The 15,834-nt window shown below is 35.1% G+C and overlaps 1 pseudogene; it reads left to right on the top strand.

Annotated features, from left to right (window-relative positions):
- The first annotated feature begins 14,227 nt into the window (after nt 1–14,227).
- LOC132680568 (nuclear ubiquitous casein and cyclin-dependent kinase substrate 1 pseudogene) lies at nt 14,228–15,195 on the top strand (annotated as a pseudogene).
- The last annotated feature ends 639 nt before the right edge of the window (nt 15,196–15,834 follow it).

The raw sequence follows: 15,834 nt of genomic DNA, 5'->3' as shown, positions 1-15,834 counted from the left end.
ATTTATACAGGATGTACTTTTTTTAAAGTTCCTATAAATCTTTTTTCCCCAGTTTTTTTGAGGAATAAATGACATACATCACTGTATAAGCTAAGGCATAAATCATGATGGCTTGAATTACATGTATTATGAAATGATTACTACAATAGGTTCAGCTAATGCCCATCTTCTCAAATAAATACAAAAAAAATATTTTTTTCCTGTGTTGAGAACTCTGAACAACTTTCTAGGAGTGTTTCTATAGTTTCTATAAACAACTTTATAGCAGTGTTAGCTATAGTTCTCATGTTGCACATTATAATCCCTGGTGCTTATTTATTTTATAACTGGAAGTTTGTACCTTCCTCAAATTCCTCCTCTCTTCCATCCCTCCACCTCTGGTAACTGCAAGTATGATCACTTTTTCTATAAGGTGGTTTTCTTTGTTTTTTTTTTAATTCTACCTATAAGTGAGATTATACAGTATTTGTTTTTCTCTGTCTCACATATTTCTCACTTATTTCACTTTGAGTAATTTCCAATATCCCATCCTCCAGGTTGCTGATTCTTTCTTCTGCATGGTTGAGTCTACTTTTGAAACTCTGTTGAATTCTTTGGTTTAGTTATTGTATTTTTCAACTCTAGGGTTTGTTTTTTTCTTTTCTTTTTTTCTTTCATTCTTTTTTTTTCTTTCTTTCTTCCTTCCTTCCTTTCATTCCTTCTTTCTTTTTTTATGGTAGTTGCTGTTTCCTTGTTAACTTCTTGTTTTGTTCATGCAATAACATAATAAATATTCTTTTTGTAGTATCTCAAGGAAATGTTACCAAAATTGATGAAAGGTGAGCTCTGAAGAAAGTCTCCACCAATTTCAGAGAAACAAATTATGTAATATATGTTTTCTGGCTTCAGTGGAATTCAGGTTGAATTCAGTAACATGAAATAATTAGAAAATGTATTATATATATATTGGAATAATAATAAAAACATGTGTCAATTCAAAAATTATGCCTTAAACGTATACAGTGATCTATATCATTTATTCCTCAAAAAAACTGGGTAAAAAAGATTTATAGGAACTTAAAAAAAAAGTACATCCTGTATAATTTCATTTGTCTTAAATTCTATACAATGCAAATTGATCTTTAGTAACAGTAAGTAGATTACAGATTATCTGGGGAAAGTGATAGGTTGGGGGATGTGGGGAGAGGCAGACAAAATGGATTAAACAGGGTTTAAGGAAGCTTTTGAGGGTGATGGATATGTTCTTTACCATTTTGATGTCGGATTCATAATTGTAAAATATAATGGATATATATAAAACGTGTGTGTGTGTGTGTGTGTGTGTGTGTGACAAAGACATGTTCAAGAATATTCATTTATAATGGCCCCAAACTAGATGCAACCCAAAGCTTCTGCAATTGTGTGTGGATAATAATGTTATATCTTAAAACTGCATATTATAATTCAATAGCAATGAACAGATGACTGCTACATGCACCAAAATAGAAGAACTTACATATATTAAACAAAATAAGCCAAATACAAACATATTGTATGATTCCATTACTGTAAAGTTTAAAAACAGGCAAAACTAATGCATAGTGATATAAGTCCAACTGAGAGGTAACTTTGGGAAGTGAATAGAGGGGAGGGAGACTGGGAGAAGGTACTGGCGGGGGATATTGATTGCTGATAATATCTCACTTTTGGGTCTGCATAGTAGTCATACAAATGCTGATTTTGAAATAAAATAATGAACCATACAATTTCTTCACTTTTATAAATGTATTCCCATAAAATATACTTTAAATAAATATTATTACCGATCTTCACCTCTTTGTCTCCTGTCATCACTGATATACTCTCTGCCTTACCCTTTCGTTACTTTTACCTTCTGTGAAAGGTATAGTGGTTTATGCTCTAGGAAAGAAGTCCAAATGTATAGAAGAGAGATGTGAAATCTTTTCCACTGAAAAGAACAAAGTATCCATAAAAACTCCTTCCAACTTACCTCTGTTATTCTTCTAAAGTAGATATAAGAAACGATGGATGTAAAGGGGACAAGAGAGAAGACAAGAAGGGAGGGACCCAAGAAAGAAAGAAAATGAAGGGAATGTCAAAGAGAATAGCTGTGAACTGAGGATTAGGACAATTAATGGAACTAAGAAAGCCCAAAGGACAAAGAAAATAAGAAAGGGAAGCCAGAAAATTTTCCATTCGGTCTTTTCACTAGTATTAAATACTGTTTATAATTTTGATCATTATACACATAGCTAAAAACTATAATGACTGCTGTTTTTTCATTTTACAGGATGCCATGTAAGTAAATCTATAAGTAAATGTCTTTTTCAATTTCATAGGCCTTTGATAGGAATCCTTCCAGTGTCTCATTTTCAAGGTAAATCTCATGACACATTGTAAATTAAAATTTTCCTTTTGTTGGGATTTTTTACTTTCAAAGTTTTAATAAAATTATATGAAGACTTCTTATATCTGCATGAGTATAGACATATATCTCCTTATATTTAAAAGCTGTGTATTTCTAAAGTTTTTTATCAGTGCATTAATAGCATCAGTTTGGGGACACCTGGGTGGCTCAATCAGTTAAGCGTCTCACTCTTTTGAGTTTGGCTCAGGTTGTGATCTCACAGCCTGTGAGATCCAGCCCCATGTCGGGCTCTGTGCTGATAGCATGTAGCCTGCTTGGGATACTATCTCTCCCTGTCTCTCTCTGCCCTTCCCCTGTTTTCTCTCTCTCTCTTTCTCAAAATTAATAAATATTTTTTAAAAGCTTCAGTTTTGAGTATGTTTTATGAAAAGTTGATATTTCTCTAAAATTTCAAAAACACTGGCTTATATCTATATTACTAATTAAATATTTTAGGGAGAACTTTTAGGTTTTAAAATATACATGAGATTTATTGGGACACATTTGGAAATGTAAATGTATATATTCCAAAACATATTTAATACTTACTAGTAACTATACTCTCAATAACAAAAAGTACCATGACTTAGTAGAAAAAAATTTATTAAGTGAGGCAATTATATCTGTATTCTAAGATAAAACCTTTACCCGATATATGCAAAAACTTATCACATTGATTCTACGTGAATATTTCATTGATGCTGAGAAATGTATTTTTGCACATTTTAGTATTTGTTATAGTGGGATGCATCTGACAATTGTTGTCACAATTGTTATAGTCTTACAATCACTTTAAGACTGTTAGCAGTTATGACAGAGCTGTCATTACCTGCCATGTATGACCTTGGTCTGAACTATTCATATTGTAATTACTTCAATAGAATCATGTGCGTTATTGGAACTACACATGTCAAGTTTGATTACCATTTTAAATGTCTCTTAAAATGTCCAACTATGTCTCAGCATTGAAAAACAAAATGGAATTGTGTATGCAGAGGCACAGAAGCAGAACCACAGGGCATAAATAAGACATTAGTGAAGCAAATATTCATCGTTGAAGGAATGTGGCTGCAATTTCAAATTTTCTTGAAAGCAACAAGCAGATACTTTATGGGACTTGAACAAGGAAGACACTCCCAAGTAGGGAAGCTATCTTATTTTATTTCTCTGAAATATGCAAAAGAATTTTCAATCACTGGCCATGGGAAAAAAATGAAACAAGAAATTATCAATTCCTAGAAAAATTTGGACTAAGGGAGGGAGAGACTACTGTGGGAAATTATATATTATTTAAGTTATCAATTTGTAGAACTTCCAGGTGATTTTGTGCACAGAGGCTTAAATTCCAGCAATAAGTAATTTTCTTGAGAAAAAACACAACTATGAATATGGTAAAATCAAACACACTTATGTAATATCAGCATCTAAATTTGAAAAATGGGTTTCAGTGGCTTAGAAGAAAATTCTGTAGACAATAATTCAGTACTTATCTATAAAGGCTGGATAACCATGCTCTTGAGGGCAAAGAGTAATGCATTATGTGGAAACATGAAATTGTTGACCGTGATTGCAAAATTAATATACAAGATTTAGGCTATGAATGAGAGGGAATATTTAGCAATCTCTAATGTATCTTTCATGTATGCATTTTTGTTTATATGTGCCCTAAATTGATATATATGAAAAACATCTATTAAATTTAAGGTAGCTCACTCAATGATTGTAATATTTCTGTCTAAAACAAAGTCAAAATTTTACAAAACACATCCACGAACCCTGCTAAAGAAGCATTTATTTGTGAAAATTTGCAGAAACAGGAACAGTATCAGAAACATGGGTTTCCCTTGACCCACTGTATTTTAGGCCAGAATGCAGTGATTTTGGCAAGCGGAATGTCAGAATGTAGAAGAAAAGCTCTGATTGTGGTGTTTTTAGCTGCATAAAGAAACAGACATGTTTCTGAAAGAAGCAGATATTTAGCAACAGATGACGTGGCAGCAATACAGGTCCTGTTCTTTTTTCTCTTTCTTTCTAATATTTATTTTATTATTTTAAAAGTGTATTTATTTATTTTGAGAGGGGGTAAGTAGAGGGACAGAGAGAGAGGGAGAAAGAATCTCAAGCAACCACGCTGTTAGCACGCAGCCCAATGTAGGGCTTGAACTCCAGAAACGTAAGATCATAATCTGAGCTGAAATCAAGGTTCAGACGCTTAACTGACTGCCCCTGTTGTTTTAATTATATTTTACTTCAGTATAATTAACATACAGTGTTATACAAGTTTCAGGTCTACAGTATAGTAATTCGACAATTTTACATATACTCAGTACTCTTTATGATTACTGTATAGTTACCCGTCACCAATTTCACCCACCCCCCACACACCACCCCTCTGGTAATCAACAGTTTTTTTCTCTATATTTCCAGAGTCTGTTTTTGTTTCTCTCTTTTTTTCCTTTGTTCGTTTCTTTTGTTTAGATTCCACATGACTGAAATTATATGGTATTTTTCTTTCTCTGACTTATTTTACTTAGTATTGTACGTTGTACATCCATCCATGTTGCTGCAAATGATAAAATTTCATTCTTTTTTCTATGGCTGAGTGATACTCCATTGCATATGTGTGTTTATTCATTTATCAATTAATGGGTACTTGAACTGCTTCCATAGTTTGGCTATTGTAAATATCGCTGCAATGAACATGGGGATGCAAATATCTTTTCAAATTAGTGTTTTCCTTTTTTTTTTGGAAAATACCCAGTAGTATAATTTCTGGATCATGTGGCAATCCTATTTTTAACTTTTTGAGGAACCTTCCTACTGTTTTCTACAGTGGTGCACCAGTTTGCAGTCCCACCAGCTGTGGGAATTTTCAAAGGTGGCTTTTCCTCCCCAGCCAATACTTCTTGTTTATTATCTTACAGATTTTAGCCATTCTGACGGGTGTTAGGTGATATTTCATTGTGCTTTTGAATTTCATTTCTGTGATGATTAGTGATGTTGAACATCTTTTCACATGTCTGTTGGCCATCTGGATGTCTACTTTGGTCAAAATGTCCATGTCTTCTGCTCATTTTTAAACTGGATTGTTTTTAGTGTTGAGTTGCACAAATTCTTTGTATCTTATAGATACTAACACTTCATCAGATATGTCATTTACAAATATTTTCTCCCATTCAGTAGGCTCTCTTTTTGCTTCCTCATTTGTGGGTTTTTGTTGTTGTTGTTGTTTGTTTGTTTGTGTTGCTGTGCAGAAGCTTTTTTATTTTGATATGGTTCCAATAGTGTATTTTTGCTTTTGTTTCCCGTGCCTTAGGAAACGTATATAGAAAAATGTTGCCACAGGTGATGTCAGAGATATTACTGCATGTCTTCTCTTCTATGATTTTTATGGTTTCAGGTCTCACATTTAGGTCCTTAATCCATTTTGAGTTTATTTGTGTATGATGTAAGAAAGTGGTCTGGTTTCATTCTTTGTCTGTAGCTGTCAAGTTTTCCTCACACCATTTGTTGAAGGGACTGTCTTTTTTCCCCTTACATATTCTTGATTCCTTTGTTGGAGATTGAGGATATAGTTGTGGGTTTATTTCGGGATTTTTTTATTCTATTCTATTAATCTATAGGTCTATTTTTGTGCCAGTACCAGACTGTTTAGATTATTATAGCTTTATAATATAACTTGAAGTCTAGAATTGTGATACCTCAAGTTTTGTTATTCTCTTTCAAGATTGCTTTGGCTATTCAGGGTCTTTTGTGGTTCCATTCAAGTTTTAGGATTGTTTGTTCTAGTTCTGTGAAAAATCCTATTGGTATTTGGATAGGGATTGCATTAAATCTGTAGACTGCTTTGGGTAGTATGGGTATTTTAACAATATTTGTTTTTCCATCCATGAGCCTGAAATACTTTTCCATTTATTTGTGTCATCTTCAATTTCTTTCATCAATATTTTCTATTTTTTAGAGTACAGTCTTGCATCTGTTTGGTTAAATTTATCCTGAGGTGTTTTACTGCTATTGGTGCAATTGAAAATGGGATTGTTTTCTTAATTTCTTTTTCTATCGCTTCATTATTAGTGTATAAAAAATGTAATAACCTTATCTACATTGATTTTGTATCCTGTGACTTTACTGAATTCATTTATCAGTTCTTGTACTTTTTTGATAGCATTGTTAGGCTTTTCTACATAGCATATCATATGTAAATAGTGAAACTTTTACTTCTTACTTACCAATTTGGTTGCCTTGTATTCCTTTTTCTTGTGTGATTGCTGTGGCTGGGACTTCCAGTACTATGTTAAATAAAAGTGGTGAGGGTGGACATCCTTGTCTTGTTCCCGACCTTACGGGAAAAGCTCTCAGTTTTTCTCCATTGCGTATGTTAACTGTGGGTGTTTCATATATGGCCACTATTATGTTGAGATATGTTCCCTCTCAACCTATGTTGTTGAGGGTTTTCATCATGAATGGGTGTTGTCAAATGCTTTGTCTGTATCTATTGAAATGATCAGATGGTTTTATTCTTTCACTTGTTGATATGATATATAACACTGATTAATTTGCAAATATTGAGCCATTCTTCTAACTCAGGAATAAATCCCACTTGATTGTAGTGAATGATTTTTTAAATGTATTATTGGAATCAGGTTACTAATATTTTGTTGAGGGTTTTTGCATTTATGTTTTTTTTTAGAGATACGGGCCTGTCGTTCTTTTTGGTAGTTTCTTCAATGGATTTTGATATCCAGGTAATGCTGGCCTCACAGGATGAATTGGAAAGTTTTCCTTCTTCTTCTATTTGTTGAAATAAAAGGACAGCTTTGAGAAGGACAAGTATAATGTCTTCTTTAAATGTTCGGTAGAATTCACCTGTGAAGCCATCTGGTCTTGGATTTTTGTTCCTTGAGAGTTTTTTGAATACTGATTTCATTTCATTGCTGATAATCTGTCTGTTCAAATGACCTATTTCTTCCTTATTCAGCTTTGGGAGATTTTATGTTTCCAAAAATTTATCCATATATGCTAGGTTGTCCAATTTGTTGGCATTTAATTTTTTTTATAATATTCTCTTAAATCCTTTGTTTTCTCTGCTATTAATGGTTATTTCTCCTCTTTCAGTTCTGAATTTTATTTGAGTCCTCTCTCTCTCTGTCTCGGTCTCATCTCTCTTTCTGTTTCTATCTCTTTTTTATGAATCTGGCTAAAGGCTTATCAATTTTGTTGATCTTTTCAAAGAACTAGTTCCTGGGGCACCTGAGTGGCTCAGTCAGTAAAGCATCTGACTTCAGCTCAGGTCATAATCTTGCAGTTTGTTAGTTCAAGTCCCACATCAGGCTCTGTGCAGACAGCTTGGAGTCTGGAATCTGATTTAGATTCTGTGTCTTCCTCTCTCTCTGCCTCTCCCCATTTGTGTGCTCTCTCTCTCTCTCTCTGTCTCTCAAAAATAAACATTAAAGTTAAAAAAAACTAGTTCCTGTTTTCATTGATTTTTTTTTCTATTGTTTAAGTTTCTATTTCACTTATTTCTGTTCTACTCTTTATTATTTACTTCTTTTTAATGGTTTGGGGGTGTTTAGTTCTTGTTTTTCCAGCTCTGGTAGGTATAAATTTAGGTTGTTTGAGATTTTTCTTGCTTCTTGAGTTAAGCCTGTATTGCTATAAACTTCTCTCTTAGGAAACCTTTTGCTGTATCCCAGACATTTTGGACAATTGTATTTTCATTTTCATTTGTTCCAGGTTTTTTTTTCTTTTATTTCCTCTTTGATTTCTTGGTTGACCTATTCATTATATAGGAGCGTGTTATTTACTCTCCATGTATTTGTGTTCTTTTCAGATTTTCTTGTGGTTGATTTCTAGTTTCATGGTATTGTGGTGGGAAAAGATGCATGGTATGACTTCCATCTTTGTGCATTTGTTGAGACTTGTTTTGTGACCTAACATGGGATCTGTTCTGGAGAATGTTCCATGTGCACTTGAAAAAGAATATGTATTCCACTGTTTGGAAATAGAATATCCTGAATATATCTGTTAGATCCATTAAGTCCATTGTGTCATTCAAAGCCACAGTTTCCTTGTTGGTTTTCTGTTTGGATTATGTATCTATTGATGTAAGTGCAGTGTTAAGGTCCTCTACTATTATTGTATTACTATTGATTACTTCCTTTATGTTTGCTAATAGCTGCTTTATGCATTTGTCTGCTCCTATGTTGTATGTATAAATATTTACAATTGTTATATATTCTTGTTGGATTATTCCCTTTAAGATATTATAGGGTCCTTTTTTGTCTCTTGTTAGAGTATTTAATGTCTATTTTATCTTATAAAAGTATTGCCACCCTACCTTTGTTTTCACTTAAATTTTCTTGGTAAATGTATCTCTAGACCTTCACTCTCAATCTGCATGCGTCTTTAGGTCTGAAATGAGTCCCTCGTAGCACCGTATAGATAGGTCTTGCTTTCTTATCCATTCTTTTGCCCTGTGTGTTTTGATTGGAAAATTTAGTCCATTTATATTCAAAGTAATTATGGGTAGATATGTACTTATTGTCATTTTTAAATTTGTTTTACAGTTGTTTTTGTACTTCTCTCTTCCTTTTTTCTCTCACTCCCTTCTTTGACATTTTTATTTGTGGTTACTATTTATATATAACATCATATGCATATAGCAGTCTATATTAAATTGATGGTCCCTTAAGTTTGAACCCATTCTAAAAAGCACTAAATTCTTACTCCCTCACCCCCCCCACCCCCACACACATTTTTTAGGTATATGGTGTCCTACTTTACTTCTTTTTATTTTGTGAATCCCTTGACTAATATTACTGTTTCTGTGCTTCCTGCTTTTCTTACTCTTACTTATGGTCTTTCCTTTCCATTCAAAGAGTCCCCTTTAACATTTCTTGTATGGCTTATTTAGTGGTGATGGATTTCTTTAACTTTTGTTTAAAGTTTATTTATTTTGAGAGAGAGACAGTGTGGATAGGAGAGGGGAAGAGAAAGAGGGAGAGAGAGAGAATCCCAAGTAGGCTCCATGTTACTAGTGCAGAAACAAATGCAGGGCTTGAACTCATAAAAATGCAAGATCATGACGTGAGATGAAATCAAGAGTCAGGTGCTTAACAGAATGAGCCACCCAGCAATGCTGGATTCCTTTAACTTTTATCTGGAAAACTGTTTATCTCTCTTTGTATTCTGAATGATAGCCTCTCTGGATAGTCTTGTCTGCAGGTTTTTTTTGTTCTTTGTTGTTTTTGTTTGTTTTATTTCAGCACTTTGAATATATCATGGCATTCTCAGCCTGCAAAGTTTCTGCAGAAAAATCAGCTAATAGTCTTACAACGTTTACCTTGCATGTAACTGTTTTCTTTTGCTTCTCTTAAAATTCTCTCTTTATCAGTACTTCATGCCATTTAATTACTATATATCTTGGGGTGGACCTCCTTGGATTGATTTTGTTGGAGTATCTCTTTGCCTCCTAGACTTGGATTTCTCCCCTGCCTCTCCCAGATTTAGAAAGCCAGCTATTATTTCTTCAAATAAATAATCTGTTCCCTTTTATCTCTTCTCCTTCTGCAAATGTTATTACACTTGATGGTGTCATTGAATTCCCTTAATCTATTCTCATATTTTATTATTCTTTTTTCTTTATATTGTTCATTGCTTGATCGCTTTCCATTACTCTGTCCTCCAGGTTGCTGATTAGTTCTTCTACTTCCTCTAGTCTACTATTTATTCCCTCTAGTGTATTTTTTTTTTATTTTTTTAATGTTTATTTAATTTTGAAAGAGAGAGAGAAACACAGCAGGAGTGAGACAGGGGGAGAGGGAGAGGGAGACACAGAATCTGAAGCAGGTTCCAGGTTCTGAGCTGTCAACACAGAGCCCAATGCAGGGCTTGAACCCACGAACTGTAAGATCATGACCTGAGTTGAAGTTGGTCGCTTAGCCAACTGAACCACCCAGGCGCACCCCCCCCCCCCAACTAGTGTATTGTTAATTTCACTTATTGAGTTATTCATCTCTTATTTGTTCTTTTTTATGTTCTCTATCCCTTTGTTGAGGGTCTCACTAGATCCTCCACTCTTTTCTCAAGTCTGGTGAGTATTTTTGTGAACATTACTTTAACTTTTCTATCAGGATATTACTTGTCTGTGTTTCACCTAGTTCTCTTGCTGTGATTTTGTCCTGTTCTTTCATTTGGGACATCCTCCTGTGTCTCATACTGTCTAACTCTTTGTCTCTGTTAGGAAAGTCAGCTACTTCTCCTTCTCTTGAAAGTAGTGGCCTAATGAAGACAAGGTCCTATGGTACTCTGTAGTCCAGTGTCCCCAGTTCACCAGAACATGATGCTTCAGGGATGTCTCCTATGTGTGTTATGTGTGCCCTGTTGTTGTGGCTGAGTTTTGCTTGCCTCAGTCCAGTCATCTGCCATGGCTCTCTTTGCCTGTTGTGGGCAGGTTTTGTCTGATATTACTCAAGCTCAAGGTGGCCTTGTATTTTTAGTGAGACAGTCTGGGGCTGGCTTGGACTTGAGTTGGATCAGAGCAGGCATTTGACAGAACTATGATCACACCAAACTGCAGGATGCTTTCTCTTAGTGCCCTTTTCATTGGTTGATGGGGCCTACAGTCAGGCTTGACTATAGTCCCATTGCTGGGACTATAGTTGGTCTCTGTGTGTGGTTATCTTCCCCTCTCCCCTAGGCAGGAGTCAGTTTTCAGTGGTGCTGGGCTTTGTGATTGCTTTTTGCACAATGCCAAGCTCATGGTGTTGCTTTGCATGGACTCCTGCCAGAGACGTGTTGTATTGAGCAACACTGCAGGAAAGCACAGGGTCAGGTCATATGATGTTAATGTTTGCAAAGATCTGCTATTGGAGGAGACCTGGAGTTACTTTGGAGAACTCCTGAGATGGTGGGTTGTCAAGAAAATGTATGGGCAGGGGACACTATTAGCAAGCAGGATGGAGAGTATTCACCCTAGTTCCAGTGTTGTATCTAGGCTGGGGGCTGGGAGAGGGAAATGGCTCTTTTGTTTTGGAGAAATCTAAAGATCCCTGCCTCTCTTGCAAATGTTCTGACATTAGCAAATAAATCTCTTTGCCATATACCCCAGGCATTTTTCAAACTGCTGTTACTATGCTGTCTCACAGTGGAGTTATTTGATATGCTATCTTTTTAAGGGTGGGTACTCAGTTTCCTATGGCCCTCTGGCTCTCCCAGAGCCAGGCCTGCTGATTTTTATATTTCTAGGTGTTAAGCCCTGCTAACTGTATGAACTCACAAAATTAGAGCCTTCTGGTTTTCAAAGCCAAATGTTATGACAATTTTTCTTTCCAGTGTGTGTCCCACATGCCCGTGGTGCCTGATATGAAGTGTGCTCCTTTATGTCCTCTCTGTTTGCAGTGGTCCTCCCTCCTGGTTCAGTTTGGTTCCCGACGTCTCTGCCTTTCCTACTGTTTTCAATGTGGCCTATTTGGCTGTGGAGTGTCTGTTCTGCAAGTCTTTGGGTGGGTTATTTTCTGGGTTATTTATACTGATTGTGTGTTATCTAGGTGTATCTATATGTTGAGGTAAGCTTAGAATCCCTCAACTCTGCCATCTTCCCTGGAGGTAGACCCAACACCGGTCCAGTTCTATATTGAAATCTCAGTATTAATGGTTTGAGGAATATTGGTTTCTCCCCAGCATGAAAGGGAGGCATAGGACTGATACCTACGACTTGGGATTGTAACAGGAAAGATTGTCATAAAATAACAAGATTGTCATAAGGATTCACGAGGAAAAAGAAAGAATTGGGTTATAGTTTAATTTGCATTATTCTTCTCATACATAGTAGTAAATTATTGAAAGGAGCATTATATGATTAAATGTATCTTAGAATTAATAAAATGTAGCAAATGGAACAATTATCCATTTTGTTTCTCCATTGAAAAAAAGTGATAGTCATATGGCTTTTGTTTCTAATATTGATTTATACTCACAGATATATCTGCAGTATACTAAACTTGTACCATAAAATAATAAGAGATATTAGAGAGAATATATAACACTCTTTTTCCCTTCATATATTACTGCATACATACATTAAATGATAGAATTTGAGCAATCCTTGGGCATCTTTTTGTTATCTTGGCATGTAAACTTTTAAATAAAATATGGCATGACTGGAATCTACCACTAATAACATTAAATGTAACATTTATTAAATTATTGTATACAGTATTTATCTCATGTTTCCATCCTATGCTCTTTATGAGCTTTCTAGCAGAATGTTTTATTCCTTTCATCATTTTAAAGTAATTTTATTACATTATATTGACATCCTTAAATCTGGTAATAAAGTCCTTACAGTAATGTAATATGATTCTGTAATGTTTTCTTTCTGATAATAAATAAAGATATGTTTAATAAGGTATGCCTAAGTAAAATCATATATATTACATTACATTTTTATCAGTGAAACAGTGTCATTTTAGGAGCCAGGATCAAAGATGTGCTGGAAATATAAGTGATGTAATTTCTGGGTTTTCACCTAAGCTGAAATACTGCATGAAAGAATATATTCTCTTTGAAATTACCATTATTGCTTCAAATAAATGGTAACTGAGAATGTCTGAATACTTTCCTCAAAATTATGGCTTTAGCTATGGTATGATACACTGTTGGTCAGATGAGAGGGCTATAGAACTTTTTAAGCATCCAGTAGTCTATTGAATTTGGATATAATATAATTCCTTTAAAGTTTAGTACATTCTTTTAAATTTAAACAGAGGAAGTCTTTCCATGCTATCCAGCCATATGCAGTATTAATATTTTGGTGCTCTTTCTTGCTAACTTACCAGATCCAATTTGATTATTCATTATTGTCGAGTTCTTTTGGTAGATATCAATAATATAAATAATCTCACATAATTAAAGGTAGGTTAGGACATATTTCCTTTTCCTCACAACTGAGACACCAGGTGTTTTATTACAGTAAAAACAAATCTCATATTAAATTCTTCCACGAAAGCAGGTATTGACAATTTGACACAAAAAATAACCATGTAACTTTATCTTGGAGGTTTGATAGAAACACAGCTATCTACTCTGACAAGTATTTTTAGAGTTGACTGTAGGCAGATATGATAATACTGTATTTTAGGATTCAAGTAATATTCTAGTCTGGCCATTGATAGAATTATCTCCTCTGTTCATGATACAACGTGGACTTCTTCAGAGTTCTAGGACTGTGACACAACCCCAAAGGGTGAGAATAGTTCAGTATTACATATTTTCTACCATGCTCAGTTTTTAAAACTTTGCAACTTACACCAACTGTTTGAAAGAGGACTTCACATGGATATCAGTGATCAGTTTCATAATTTCACAAAGTTATGATCTTTGTCAAGCCCTAATCACACCATCAACAGGTTTATACTGGGAAAATCTGAATGTCAATCTAAGTTTATTTGATGAAATATTGCTGAAAACCTTCTTCAATAACATGTTTATCCACGTTAGATTAGACCAGCACTTGCAGTATGCTAGGTTAGGAAAACTGACTCCACTGGGTACAAAAGGACTTGGGTTACTGTATCAATGTGGCCTTTATTTAAATAGGTAAGTTCCTAGGAAGCCCCAAAAGACAAATTAATAAAAAAATAAGAAGGAAGAGATGGGGGAGAAGGGGGGCCTGTCTGATTAAGGGGCACTGAACCAAGAAGCAGTGGAGTTTGAGAAGCCAGCAGCTCCACGTTCCACATCAATGGCACCATTGACCAAAGTTGGGAAGAGGGGTCCTGGTCTTCGGCTTCTATACTGGGTCCTGTTTTGACAACAAACATGTCTCAGCCTGTCAGAAATAGAAAGGTCATTGATTATTCAGTTTCAGGAATCTGATGATGCTGATGAAGATTATGGAAGAGATTTAGACACTCCAGCTAAGAAAATTCAATCATCTTCCTGAGAAGTTAAAATTAAGAGGCGATCTTGAATGAATTCATAAGAAGACGGTGAGAACTCAGAAGAAAAAGATGTGGAGACCAAGAAGGATGATTCTCACTCAGCAGAGGACAGTGTGAAGATGCAAAAGAAGGTCACAAAAGTGTGTTCCAGCAATGGCAGGCGGGCTCTAAAGTAGCTTCCAAACACAGAGAGAGGCTCATAGAAGATGTGGGCAGTGGAGAAGAACAAGAAGTGGAGGATGAGGCACCATTCCATGAGAAAGATTCTGGCTGAGATGATTTCCTAATAGAAGACAATAATGAAAGTGACTATGGCAGTTCAAAAAATAAAAACAGGGGTGCCTGGGTGGATCAGTTGGTTATGGGCCTGAATCTTGATTTTGACTCAGGTCATGATCTCACAGTTGGTTGGATTGAGCCCTGTGTTGAACTCTGTGCTGGCAGCATGGAGGAGTCTGCTCGGGATTCTCTCCCTCCCTCTCTCTCTCTGCCCCTCCCTTGCTCGTGTTCTCTCTCTCTCTCTCTCAAAATGAATAAATAGACTTTAAAGTTATTTAAAAATAGAAAAGAAAAAAAAAAGATGACCAAAAAGTCCAAACCTGAGAGAAAAGTAAAGCAAATTCCCAAACTCAGGCTAAAGGCTGCAGTGACACCATTCCCCGTGAAAGAAAGGCAAAGGGAAGAAGGCTCTCTCCAACAGCTTCCAGGGCATCAAAGGAAAAGACTCCTTCTCCCAAAGAGGAGGAACCAGAAAGCTCTCCAGAAAAGAAACCTTCTGCAAGCCCTCCACCTGAGAAATTTGGAGATGAAGGATCTGAAGATGAAGCACAGTGTGGGCAGCATTAAAAAAGTGATGATGGTTTGGGGAGAGATTTTATCTGAAAAAAAAGAGAAAAAAGAAAAAGGGGGAAAAAAACAAAACCTACTTAAGATAGAACATGGTTTTGGTTATAGCTTGACACATGGGCTTTCAATGTTTTTCCTTTTTCTTGAAACTAACATTTTCTTTTTCTTTCTTTTCTTTAAAGAAAACTCTTGTATGTTTAACTTACCTTTTATCTATTGGTCCTCTCTTTGCCATCACGTCCTTCCCATCTCTCTCTTCCCAATGGAAGCCATGTCTAAGGAATCACTGGATTGACTGCTTCATATTTTTATTTTTAGTGGAAGGTATACCACAGTTGTAAAGCAGTAAGATTTGAAATGAACACTATGGAAATTTTGCTTTTTTTCTAAATGGTAGCAAGTTGAACAATAATCAAAAAATGTAGAAGTGTTTTAGTTAAAAATGATTGCTTCCTTCTCTACCTGGACTTAAAAATAACACTTGTCATCTAATACATGTTTATACCTATATACACAGCATAAATGTCTAAAAAAAAACAAAAAACAAAAAACTTCCACTGATGAAGCAGGTAGGAGATAAAGATGAATTCTGAATTATTACTAAAAGTATTCATATTTTTTTATCTTGGGAGCAGGGCA

Source organism: Panthera onca, chromosome A1 (assembly GCF_046562875.1).
Source record: "Panthera onca isolate mPanOnc1 chromosome A1, mPanOnc1 haplotype 2, whole genome shotgun sequence".
Taxonomy (NCBI): domain Eukaryota; kingdom Metazoa; phylum Chordata; class Mammalia; order Carnivora; family Felidae; genus Panthera; species Panthera onca.
Note: the sequence above shows the minus strand (reverse complement) of the source record. Positions and strands in the feature narration are given on the sequence as shown.